The sequence below is a fragment of the Chaetura pelagica genome, unplaced genomic scaffold (assembly GCF_000747805.2).
Source record: "Chaetura pelagica isolate M959 unplaced genomic scaffold, ChaPel_1.0 scaffold46, whole genome shotgun sequence".
In the NCBI taxonomy this organism is placed as follows: domain Eukaryota; kingdom Metazoa; phylum Chordata; class Aves; order Apodiformes; family Apodidae; genus Chaetura; species Chaetura pelagica.
The window spans coordinates 481,815-494,991 of NW_009954102.1; positions in this window are offsets into that span (position 1 = coordinate 481,815).

The window sequence follows — 13,177 nt, forward strand, 5'->3', positions numbered from 1 at the left end:
TCATCTATAGGCATATATATAAAGCCCCATTAGGATAAGTGTCTCACTGAGCCCCCTGATGACCCAGGGAGGGTAAGATGCACACCTCCCTGAGATCCCCCAAAGCTCCCACTGTATTGACATCAGGAAGGATTTTCCCCAGTTTTAGGGAAAAAAAAAATCTACATTCTGCCAATTCTGCCATCCACTGCATATATTGTAATTCTTAGTTCCATACAGGTTGCAGATTTAGGGCTCAAACAAATCTTTTGAAGCAAAACATGAACAAAGTGGGGAGACCAGCATGGGAGTCATTTTTTCTTGACTACAAACCTGACTGAGGGACAAATGCCCTTGTTCATTGATCTGCAGCATAAATGAATGAAACCTTTGGTGTGACACACAGAGGAAAAGCTTTTATTGGGGCAGATTAACCTTTCTTCTCCTTTATTTCTCGTCTAATACATCACGAGGCACTTTCTTTGGTAAAGCAACTTCTCTTGTGATTGCTCAAAATCTTCTTGTCAGCATTTCTGAGTTGTAATCCCTTTGCTTCTCCGGGCAGGATGGTGATGCAGCTCCTCCTCCTGTGCTTGGGGCTTGAGCACTCAGGCTGGGAACTGGCTGGAAATCCTCAGGGCTTGTGCACAGCCAGATACAGGCATCAGAAGGTGGATAACCTCCAGCCCAGGGGCCCTATCACCAATATTAGAGCAACCTGAGGTTTGAAATATTGTCTTGCTGAGAGCTCTGGTCTGTTAGAACCAGCCCAGCATGGCACAGAGGTGGCTGTATGATTTCTGCAGGGGATATTAACTCAAATGCAGCATTTCACTAATGCAGCTGCTGGCTTCCCAACAGGAGCTTGCCCTCAGATTAATAAATAGTTATAATCTGTCTGTGTCACTGGTCTTGCTGGAGAGTCTGCCTGTGCAGACCACAGGATAAACTCTGCTGTGGGTGAAGAATCTTTAGTGAGTATTAAATATGCTCAAAAGGTTATTTTTTTCTTTCCTACCAATAATTTGTTTAAAATCTAAAATTACACTGCTGCCTGCTTGATGTACAAAGAAGAATAAAGAGAATGTTTCATGATCTGCAGGAGCTTTCTGACCTTGTCCTTAAGACCTGAGATAAAAGATGGACTGTACCTGCTGGCTCCACTAATAAATGTTGTAAACTCAGATTGTTTGGAGGCATTCTGCCTTTACACAGAAAATATTAAACGTCATGCTTAAAGACATTGGCCTTGTTTTCTGTGTCAGATTCTGAGCCAGTATCAGCTGATGCTGGGTTCATTAGCTTCTTTGAACAGCTTAAATTTAGACCAGCTGAGGATCCGGCTCCTATTCTTGAAAAACCAAGCCAACACAAAAGGACTTTTCCTCTCTGCTTCTTATAGGCCTTCCCAGCATTACAGTCACTAATCCCAGATGTAGCTTGTGCTGCTGACAGATGTCCTCAATAATTATATTGTTGGGTCTTCTTCCCCCTGTGCTTAGCAGGCTGCTGCCATATGGCAGCGCTGCGGCGCCGCCGGGCACAGGGCCAAGGTTGGCATCTCCTGTTTACAGAGTCATATGTTTGGGAACCAACAGGAATTCCAACAGGAAGGAGGTTTCTGGTGAGGGCCCTGCAGCCAGCGCTGGTTAGAGGGAGGCATCATGTGGAAATGGAGAGGTTAAGTGGGAAGAGTCCAGGGCAGAGGCACAGAGATGCTGGAGGGAGGGGAACATCTCCCTGCTGAGGAAAGGCTGAGGGAGCTGGGTCTGTTGGGCTTGGAGAAGAGGAGACTGAGGGGCCACCTCATCCATGGGCACAAATCTGTTCAGGGCAGTGTCAGGAGGGCAGAGCCAGGGTCTTCTTAGTGATTTCCAGTGACAGGACAAGGGGCAGTGGGTGCAAACTGGAGCACAGGAGGTTCCATGTGAATCTCAGGAAGAGCTTCTTTGCTGTGAGAGTGCCAGAGCCCTGGGCCAGGCTGCCCAGAGAGGCTGTGGAGTCTCCTTCTCTGGAGACATTCCAACCCCCCTGGCCACGTTCCTGTGTGATGTGCTCTGGGTGCCCCTGCTCTGGCAGGGGGGTTGGGCTGGGGGATCTTTCCAGGTCCCTTCCAACCCCTAAGATTCTGTGAAGTGCTTTATTTTAATTAATCAATGACTTAATTAAAGGAGCAGGGCCAAAAGCTGCATAATCAGGGTTGGATCTTTGGAGGTAGAAACATTTTTGTTTCAGGCTCTTTCCAGGCTCTCAACCTTCACGTCTCCTTTCATTTCTTTCCCACCCTGATGTCCTGCTGCTTCTTTCTCTACAACACTTAGAAAATCAGTCTCTTCCTCATAATCCTGGCTGCCCAGACATGCTGCCTGTTAGGCATCATTTCTCTTCTAGGCCACCAGGACCTCCCTTCTTCCCATGTTTTCCACACGTCTTTTACAGCTGCAGGCATTTTCTGCCTGTCCTCCCACTGCCTCAGTGGCTTTCCTGCTTTTTTCCACATGGATAATTCAGATATGTCCTTTTCTGTTTGACACTCCAGGATCTCACCTCTTCTCAATTCACTTCCATAGAGACTTCCTACAGTGCCTCCTTTGACCTTCCTGCTCAGCAAAACAAATGAGCCTTGAAGCTTGTTTCAGTTTGGAGGTGATATGAGTCCTAAACTGAGGTGTTTCACCAGCTTCTTCTATTTACAAAGACTACACAAAGCCCTGTTGAGCTGAACTTAGGAGGAAGTAAATAAGAAGAGACTTCTTCCTGTTAGAACAGTTTCATGCCTCTTTCAGACAGCTCTTTACCCAAAAAAAATCATTCCTGATAAGCTCCATTTGTTTGTTTGTTTGAAGGGTCAGGCTCTCAACACTTATTTGGAGAGGGACTTGTGTTTCTCTCCTCAGTGTTGTTTTTCCCACCTCGGTGCCCTACACACACACACATCTCCCCTAAGCCAGCATTCCCCCAAATGCTTTGTCAAGAACAAGAGGAAATGGCCTCCAGTTGCACCAGAGGAGGTTTACATTGGATATTAGGAAAACTTCTTCACCAGATGGAATGTCAAGCTCTGGAACAGGCTCTGTGCAAATGGTGGAGTCACCATCCCTGAAGGGTATTTCAAAGACATGTAGATGTGGTGCTGAGGTTTTAGTGATGGGCTTGGCAGTCTGCTAGGCTGATGTCTGAACTTGATGATTTTAAGTCTTTTCCAGCCAGAAAAATTTCATGATTCTGTGACTCTGGTGGAAGCCCCAGTCTGAGACACAAGCAACATTAGGCAGAAAATCAGGAGTGTCTCAATGAATACTTTGACATCAGCTCATTCTTACTTAAGTTCATGATTGTGGAGAATCCCCATGCTGGGAATAAGAAACTTTACTGGTTTGTTCTTCATTAAAGCACATTATGAACTGAACTGTGAGGAAGAAATTTTTGGTTTAGGACCTTATTTTCTCCTTGTTCCAGGGCGCAGTAAAGGTTTTTCTGATCATAGTTCCCTATATTTTGATCCTTAGCAAGGCTTTTATATCAGTTTCAGGACTTCCTTTCAGCTTCTTGATATGAATCTCCAGTGGATCCACATCATCAGGGCAGCCAAAGTAACTACAACCCTTGAAACTGTCAGGTTAATGTGAAATGCCCAGAGGAAAATCCTGCAGCTCTGTCTTTTTTCTTTTGTACAGTGAGAAGGGTGGCAAACATAGAGGGGCCTCCCTGGCTCCCCCCATGCCCTTCATGCCCCCTCATGCTCTTCCTTTGTGGAGCTGAAGTCCACAATGACTTTCAAGTTCTTTTTTGCTAAAAATGAGTTCTGCCTGAGGAGACATCTCCTCTCTGGTGGAGGCAAAGTCCCCTCTGCAGGCTGCACAAGGACAAACTGCTTGGGAAGAGTGAGAATTCTCTTCTCCAGTGGTTTAACTCCCTTGACTTCAACGACAGCAGAGAATTTGGCTACAGGATTATTTTGTGTAGTGTCATGGTTAATATCCCTGTAGCAGTTATCAGATAAAGAAATCAGTTAAAAGCACTTTGATTCTTTGGCAAAGTCCTGAGTCTGATACTTCTAGGGCTTAGTATGTGGGCTGGTTACCATGCAACTGAAATTTTTGTTTGTTTTGGAAATAGATGATGTCTTTTTTCAGTGTACTCATTGGATTAAATTGCCAAGTGTAATAAAGAAAATCTGAAACAATAAATGTAAATTATCCCTGCAAATAATTTCCTTTTATGAGCCTGAAATTACTTATCTGTTCCTCTGTATCTAAATGCTAAAGGATGTGCATGTTGTGCAAAACAACAACCCCACACCATAATATAAAATAAAAAAAACAAAACAAAACAAAAAGAAAGATGAAATTAAGGTATTAAATGGAGAGTATCTGTGAACACTGCTGCTCCAGGAGAACCTTCCTGCTTCCACCTCCTCTCTAGAAAGCATGAATGAATAGACCACGTTTATTATTATTCTACTATCTTAAGTATCTTTGCTTGCAGAGACTGGCATATCCAGGAAAAGCCCAGTGTTACTGTCTAAAAACACACTGACAATGATTCTTCTTCACCTAGTATGTATTATGAAGGCAATTGCTGAAAAGCTACCACAACACATGCATGAAATAGATACTGGAGATAATACAGCTTGATGGCCTCTGTGTAGAGCTCCATCTGAAGAACATAAGTTGTGACAGACAGTGTGTCACTTAAATCAAGACTCCTTGGAGTAGAGGTGGAAAATACACCAGCCACTCACACGTGGGAGACAAGGGTGCCAAGAGCAGCAGGCTTGTTCTTCCAGCAGGAGACAGAAATGGATCTGAAAATGTACATCTCACTCTGTCTGGGGCTTTGACCTCCAATGAACATGTACAGCTGATGTTTTCTCCTTGTTTAAGTCAGACAGCAGACCTTGCTATCTGTGTTAATCTGTGAGCAGGTACAAAATCTTAGAATCATAGAATCACAGAATGGTTGGGGTTGGAAGACACCTCTGGAGATCATCAAGTCCAATCTCCCTGTCTAAGCAGGATCACCTGGGGAAGGTCACACAGAAATGTATCCAGGTGGGTCTTGAAAGTCTCCAGCAAAGGAGACTCCACAGCCTCTCTGTGCAGCCTGTCCCAGGGCTCCATCATTCTTACAGTCAAGAAGTTTTTCCTCATGTTGAGGTGGAACTTCCTGTGCTGCAGTTTGTGTCCATTGCTCCTTGTCCTATCACAGGGCACCAGTGAAAAGAGACTGGCCCATTCTTGACACCCACCCTTCAGATATTTATAGACATTAATAAGATCCCCTCTCAGTCTTCTCTAAACAGCCCCAGGTCTCTCAGCTTTTCCTCATCAGACAGTTGTTCCAGTCCCTTCATCATCCTTGTAACCTCTGCTGGACTCTCTCAAGTAGAGCCCTGTCCCTCTGGAACTGGGGAGCCCAGAACTGTACAATATACTCTAGATGGGGTCTCACTAGGGCAGAGAGGCAGAAGAACCTCCCTGACCTGCTGGACACACTCTTCTTAATGCACCCCAGGTTCCATTGGCCTTCTTGGCCACAAGGGCACACTGCTGTCCCATGGACAACTTGTCCACCAGGACTCCAAGGTCCTTCCCAATGGATCTGTTTTCTAACAGGTGAGCTCCTTATCTGTACTGGTGCCTGGTGTTATTCCTTCCCAGGTGCAGGACTCTACACTTAATCTTGTTGAACCTCATTAGGTTTCTCTTTGCCCAGCTCTCCAGTCTGTCCAGGTCTTGCTGACTGGCTGCCCAGCCTTCCAGTTTTACTGCCAACAACTGAGCAGTTGTTTTTAGTTTAAGGGAGCTAAACTCAGATCTCTTCTATTCTTAAGAAGATAACGGTGGGCTCGTAGGTATATTGACCAGTCCTCAAGTCATTCTCCTGGTAACCACAACCCAGCTAACAAGTGTGGGACTGAAAAATACAGAAAGTAAGACAAGATGTAACAGCATCTTCTGCTCTGCTGCTGTGGGCAGCTTCTGCATTTCAATTAAAACAAACACACATGAAAGGAAAACATGTACAGAGCAGAACCATTTCTGCTCTCTCCCAAAGGTGTTTAGACCACTGCATGTCAAAATTAGCTTTCTCTTACCTGTTCTACCTCTGGTCTCATGGCTCTTACAGAGTTTGCTGCTGAGTTCCCAAATTTCATGGGTATGGGGAGTAGCAGTTTTCAGTATGAATGTAAAAATGATACACACCCTATCCCATGTGAAAAAGCTCTAAAGAGTAAACTTCTTTATCCCCCCTCCTTGTGTTGTGTGTCACAGTGGGAACTGTTGTGACTTCTATATTTATTCCAAACTCTGTGCACTCAGATCATGTAAATTCTGACTTAAGGGTTCCAGCACAAGTGTGAGGCTTCTGATGTCTAAAGAGATTCAGGGTGTCAGATTAGATTGCTGTCCTGAATTTAGAGGTTTATTTTCTATTTCAGGAACATAAATACTATTTTGGAGCTTCCCCTAAAAACTTATTTTCAAATTGTGATTTATAGGTATGAAACTACATGTTATTTAGGGCATTAAATATACTTTCCTGGTTTTGGTAGAGCTGAGGATCTTCACTTCTACTGAGGGTCATTAAAACTTTCTGTCACATTGCACCTCAGAAAAACATATATATATTTTTTTTTCTACTGAGTTCTTAATTGAAAAATTATCATTTTTAATGTTGAGAATAGAAAATGGACATTTTTGCCTCCAAGGCCCTAGTGCCCAAATGCTGAGCTAGTGTCACTGATGATTTACACCAGCTGACACTCTGGCTCCAGATAACCAGCTCACTGCTTTGGGAACTTAAAAGTGACCATTTAGGCATTTAACCTTAGACTTTGCAATCCAGGTCTTAACTGCTCAATACTCATCTCCTTAAGAGAAACACCTCCCTTAGGAAGATTGCACATGTTATCAGGCCTGTTTTTCATTTAATCAACAAGTAGCATAGCAACTGCCTTGTCTCTTATTAGCTGTGAGAGCCTAAGTAGATACTTCAAAGCCCCTCTTGAAATTATAATGAAAAACAATTTCTAGCTGAGAACAGTAGGATCATTTGCTTTGTGTTCCCACGGCACCAGAGAAGAGAGAAGAGCACAATGAAGCTGAAGAGTAATGTGTTGACAGAGAGAGAGTCTGAAGGCTATAAAGACATGTAAAACAATAAACACTCTATGTCATGCCATGGAAATATTTCTGAGGGCAAAGCAGTTCAGGAAAACAGTCTGCCTTTGCAGCCTTACAGTTTGTTTTTTTCAGATCCTGTTTAATAAACAGAATATTTATTTTACTGTAATAATAATACAGTAAAATTATCCTGGATGCCCCTTAACTTTCCACTGTAGGGAACAACCAGCAATTAAGCTGTATTGTTCCCCAAAAGGCTACCAGAAATGGTCATTTAAATATTGAGTATTTTTGCAAGAGAGTCTTTGTCACTGCAGGTGTTTGAGTTCTTTTGCTCTGCTCACACATTCATATTTTATTCATCCTGCAAGAACTGCATGTGTCTGGATTAGCTCAAATTTGCATCTTTCCTTCTCCTCAGTCTTGTCTATTTCTATTGTGCTACTGCAGAAACCCAGAGTGGAATGACTGCCTGAAGCCAAGCTATAGACTGCCTCTCTGTAAAGCTGAGTCTCTACTCCAAAAGCAGTGAGGAGAGGAGAACAGGCTCCCAAACACACAGCTCAGCTTCTTGCTCTGCTGCCCTGTGCTTGTGGCTTGGCCTGTTGGGTCATTTCTCACAGATAAAGTCAGTTTGTGCTCAATCCTCTATCTAGGACTCACTGGGTACCAGGCCATAGCAGGGGTGACTGCAGCACTCCATGCTATCATAACTTCAGGAGAAGCTGGGGCGACAGAAAAGAAGCCCTGAAGACACTAATCAGCCCTCAAAATGCTGAGAAAAGCATCACCCAGGCTGCATTTACTGAGCACTTTGATGCTGCAGGTCAGCACCAAATGATGCCCTGAAGATGCAGCGATGGCCATCCCACGCTCAGGAGACATTTACTGCAGCACCCACTGAGGAAGCTGAGGTCTGTTTCTTCCTGTGCCAGCAGAGCTGGCACATTCTGCCTTTCATATACCCCTGGAATATTCTGCCTTTCAGCTTTATTCATTCATGAGCCTCCACTCCACTTTTCCCCTGGGTTCTTCAGCTCTCCGAATTGCAGGCAAACTTTCTGCATTGCTTTGCTTCCCAAAATTTTGTTTTTCAGTGGCTCAGGCAGTGGAGGAAAAAAACAGCTGGCCCACATTTTTACCCAGCTTATCAAGATTTACATACTGTGTGTAGAAATAAGCAAGACTCAGGCCAGCCTTTGCTCTCTCATGCAATGCAAGGGCCAATGCTCCACCTCTGCTCACTGTCTAATTACCCCTCCCACGAGGAACTAATTTGCTCAGACACATCACAAACTGATACAATCATACAGCTGCAAACCCAGACAAGCCCTCTGCATGGACTGCACAGCCTCCATGTGGATATGCCACCTAATTCAGGTGTAGAAAGACTCTGCATTTCCCAAATAAACAGATCCAAACAGGCCATCAGATAATCAGCAAGTATATTTAATAATTACTGACACTCATTTTAGTATCCTTGGTGAATATCCTTGGTATCTTTGGTCTGCAAAGTTTGCTCATTTTTCACCTCTTGGATCATGAATGTATGTGGGCCTTATTATTTCCTTATTTAATGACTGCTACTTTCTAAATTCTTAACTATAGGACTTGCCAAACCCAGACAAAATTCTTTTTCTCCCGTCCCAGGTCCTACTACTTTTGGTCTGTTATTTCATTGCTTCTGTGTTCCACTCTCAAAGTTCTATATAAAACCTCATTAGCACATTTCTTTCTTCCTTCTCTGTTTCACCTGCTTGGTTGCTGAAGGGTTGGTTTCTGGGCTGATAAGGGGACAAGCTGTTCCCAGGTCTGGAGCCCATCTGTGGGTCAGGCAGACGGAGCAGTGACAGGAGCACTGATCTGTGTCTCATCCTCCAGAGGCCAGCAGCTCCCCTCTCAACATGTGTTCATTCTTTTCTCATGCTCTGCTGGCCAATGACCTTTTCCTTGTTGTCCAGTCCTTCATCTCCTGAACTGGCAGTTACCTGTTGCTGTCACAATGTCACAACCCAAGCCCTGAGTCTACAAATGTCCTGTGAGAAGATCTTACTACCATGCTTACATTTAGGGTTAGTAAATACTAAGTGATTCAACAGCTTTTAGTAAAGATGAAACATCCAGGATTGCAGATGTGAGGAAACTCCCAGCTGAAGCCTCTCCTCTTTTCACTCGTGCCTTACACCAAAGGGACCTCCCAAGTTCAATGAATTGATGAAGCTGAAGGAGCAGAGAAAATCCTGTCATTCTGCAGTTTCAACACCCTTGGCCTTTAACAGTTCAAGTTAAAAATTCAGGGTAAACTCTTGCCTCAGGCAAGAAGGGCAGAAGCATAGCATGCAGTGCTGTGTGCAGCACAGTGTGGCTACAGCTCAAGGCAATGGAGAAGTGTAGGTATAAAGGTGTTCAGATGAGGTTTGCTGGGGCAAACACAAGAACATGCTGAATTGTGCACTTGTGTAACTGAATCTGAGTTCTAGCTAGAATAACTCATCAGAAAGTTATAGCAATATAAACTTGTGCTTATACTAAAGTGTAAGTAATGTTCCAACATGATTATTAAATAATATATTTTGGGTAACCTTTGTGAAGGGGAGCAGAGTGATAATTCACTCCACAGTGCCAAGGACTGACAAATACATTTACTGAACATATCCTGAGTCAGCTTAAAGGCTTCAGGGCCTGCCATTGATGAGCCAACTGTTTTCTTAAAGCAAAGAGTAATCTCCACATAAGTAAGACAGTGTAACAAGGGAAAGGGTTAATATAACCTAAGTCAACAAGAATACTTCTATCTTCTACATGAGAACTTTGGCATATTCCCCTCTTTTGAGACCTTAGGCTGGAGGTTTTGCTTTACTTGAGCAAAAACAATGCATCTCTCCCTTCAGAGAGACTATTTCAATTCCTCTCTTCCATCTTTATCAATTTGATCTCCTCCACCTGTGTTTATTACCCTGGGGAAGACAGCCTGAGGAGCCCACAAAGGAAAAGAAGCTCAGAGAAATAGTCCACCACAGATGCTGCAGAGTGGCTATTTCAGCTGTCATCCACCCTCCTGATCATGCAGCTGTGGAATTTAGGTAGAACACACAGAACTTTTGTCATGGAGCAGTGCCCAGGCATCATTCAAACCACTCCCAACCTGTTGCCACAAAGCTGTTTATTGAGCACCATTAGTGTGGTTGGCTCTGCAAAGCCACGTGGACACGATCCCAAAGGGAGAATACTTGTGATGTCCATTAGGGACAGCACCATGGAGACACACCTGCTGCTGCTGCACTGCCCTTGGTCTTGGGAGACAATGGCACCACCACCTATGTGAGTGATTTGCATGCTGCATGATAAGTGTTGAAGCCCCATTCTCACCTTGTGCATAAATAGCTGTCAAGGGAAGGACGAGCGATCCGGCCTTCCCGTGGCAATTCCCAACCACCTCACTCTTTGTGCTGCAGCTCTTGATTTCTGCCACCTCCTGTCTCTCACTTTAGATTTGTCTCTTAAGATCTTTCAGACTGGTTCAGGCACAGCCTTTTCACTGTGTGTGTGCATCACACCCAGCCCCAGGAGAGTGTCTGGGCAGCACCGTGGCCGTTGCACAGGCTGATGAAGCAGCTCGAGATCAAGCCTGGCCTAAGCCAACTGCTTCTATACCAGGTCTATGGTTAGAGCTCCTAGGCAAGACAGGATTCTTGCCCAGAGACCTGCTCTGTTTGCACAGGACAAGAGCCAGGCTGTCAGAGAGTCTGGGTTCCAGTGCAGGCTGATGTGACAAGACAGACTTCAGGTGAGGTTTCACAGCTGCTTTGAGCTAATCCACACTCGTGCTGACAGGCTATTCCTGTTCTCTCCCTGCCCTGACTTCTTCTGCCCAACAAATCCCTTGTGCCAGCACAAGTGCCTTTATGTTAATAGAAATAACATGTAAAAAAGCAATTCCAATTCCCTAGTCTTTGCAAATTCAAACCCAGGGAGCCAAATACATTCTTCTCAGCTGACACCTCTGTGGTTGCTAGCTAATGGCAGCAGAAAGGGCCTATGGTAGTACTATTTTTAGGTCAAGTCTTAATTATTCAAATTGATCTAATGTGGTCAAATTCTACATTTTTTTTTAGCTTGTGCAATTTCGGGGTCTTTGACTGGGGTTTATAAGATATAATTTCAGTGAACTGTGTGAATCACTGTCTTACACAAGTAACACTGGATATTTCCCAAAGCAGCTGCATCAGACTTACTTTAATTCCTACATTACTTTATCTAGAAAGATGGAAGATATTCCTTCCAATATTTCTTGTCTTCAGCTTTGAAAATCATTAATGGGAGAGCATTAGTCTACATCCCAAAATCATTCATAATGGAAAACAAACCCTGCCTGGGGCACACTCCCTAGTTAGCCCAATTTAGGGCACGATCCGTCCATGACTGTACTGAAGATGTATGTGCTACAAACACACACCAACTAAAAAATAATGAAAATAAAGTGGGACTTTAAAGGTTATTTTACCAAGAAAATATTTCAATATCACTCTAACTGCTAAGTACTGTGGCTTTCCAAATCAATAGCCTTTAATTTAAAGATCTTTAAGTACAGTCAGACAGGATAAGTGATTCTCCAGGAACTGGGGTTCTGAAGGTTGATTGTTTCAGCAGTGCCCAGAAGGAAGGCAATAGGCAGCTTAGGCTACTGGCTACAGAATCCTCCTATAAATCTGAATTTAAAAAAGCACATTCCCAAATACTTTGTCTACACTGAGACGTTCAGTCACTTGTGAATGATCTCATTCTTCTGCTGCTCTTGAAATACAACCTGTGTAGCACTTCCACACCAGCTGGGCTGAATGAGCGTGAGGACACTCTCTAATCCTTGACCCACCCAGCTTTACCAGCACACAGGTTTAGCTGCAGCACCTTCTGGCTTTGTGCTCTGCAGCTTCTGCAGCACATTTGGGGAATTTCAAGGATTCCTCTGGAAGGGTCATACATTCACAGGTTGTATGAGAAGCTGCTATTATTTGTCTGAGATGCCTGGGTTAGCAGGGAGTTCAGTTGGATTAGGAGCCATTTATGTTGTTGCAGCAAGGACATTTTTTATACCTGTGAGCTTAACATTACTGGCATTTCATTTTTCCCTTAATCAGCTTTCAGAGGAATTGATCTTGACTTAAGATAGGGAATGACCTCTCAAGGTCATACCCTTTCTGTCATCTGAAAAGCATTAACTCTGGGCCATTCTAGGGCTGTTTCTTTTCAAGCAGCAAGCTTGTTGCCCAAGAGGGCAGTTTCAGATTTGACTTGTTAGTCCTTTCTGCTACGGATTTTCTTTTGCTTTACAAAATTCTTCTGTACATATTATATCTTGTTGTCCATGAGTATGATACTTGAACTTCTTCCAGTCTAAAAATAGTGTTAGCAAGCTCATTGTTCCAAGCAATGAAAAAAAAAAACCCTACTTCTAGGTCACTTTTCCTAAAGCCAACAATGAAGAAGTTGCAGTGTTTTCTACCTAGGTCTGGGGGAAATTGTGTCCCCTTCCACAAAATGTCACGCTTCCCAAGGCACAGACATGACTAATTTTGGCCATTCCCTTCCTCATTTCTTCCAGTGCTGTGCATACACTGACCATCATGCATTTTAACTCAAATCTTCAACTTCCAGCTGTTGGTTTGTGTTAGGTCCTTCCTCCTAGATTGGAGGCTTATTTAATACCCATTACATTCTCCCTGGGAAAGTGCTGTGATTGTGATCAAGGGCAAAACTACCTCACGCTGGCAGAGGCATCCAAGGCATCTGAGGTGTCTCTCTTTATACTGACCAGCAGAAAAGGAAGTGCAGAGAAGGGCAATGCAGAGACACCAGAGCTGATTGCACCCTGAAGAGCCTGAATCCAGAGAACAGCACAGTTGGCGTTTCAGGCAGCCCACAATTAGAGCTAATTATCAGCACTTTGACTAAGCTGAGACCTCACATGAGGTTGCTCCTTCACTTTGATCCATAGGTCTTTTTCAGAGCTGTTTATGAAAAGATCCAGATCATCTTGCCTCATTCCTTTGTCCTTATTTACTATTTTA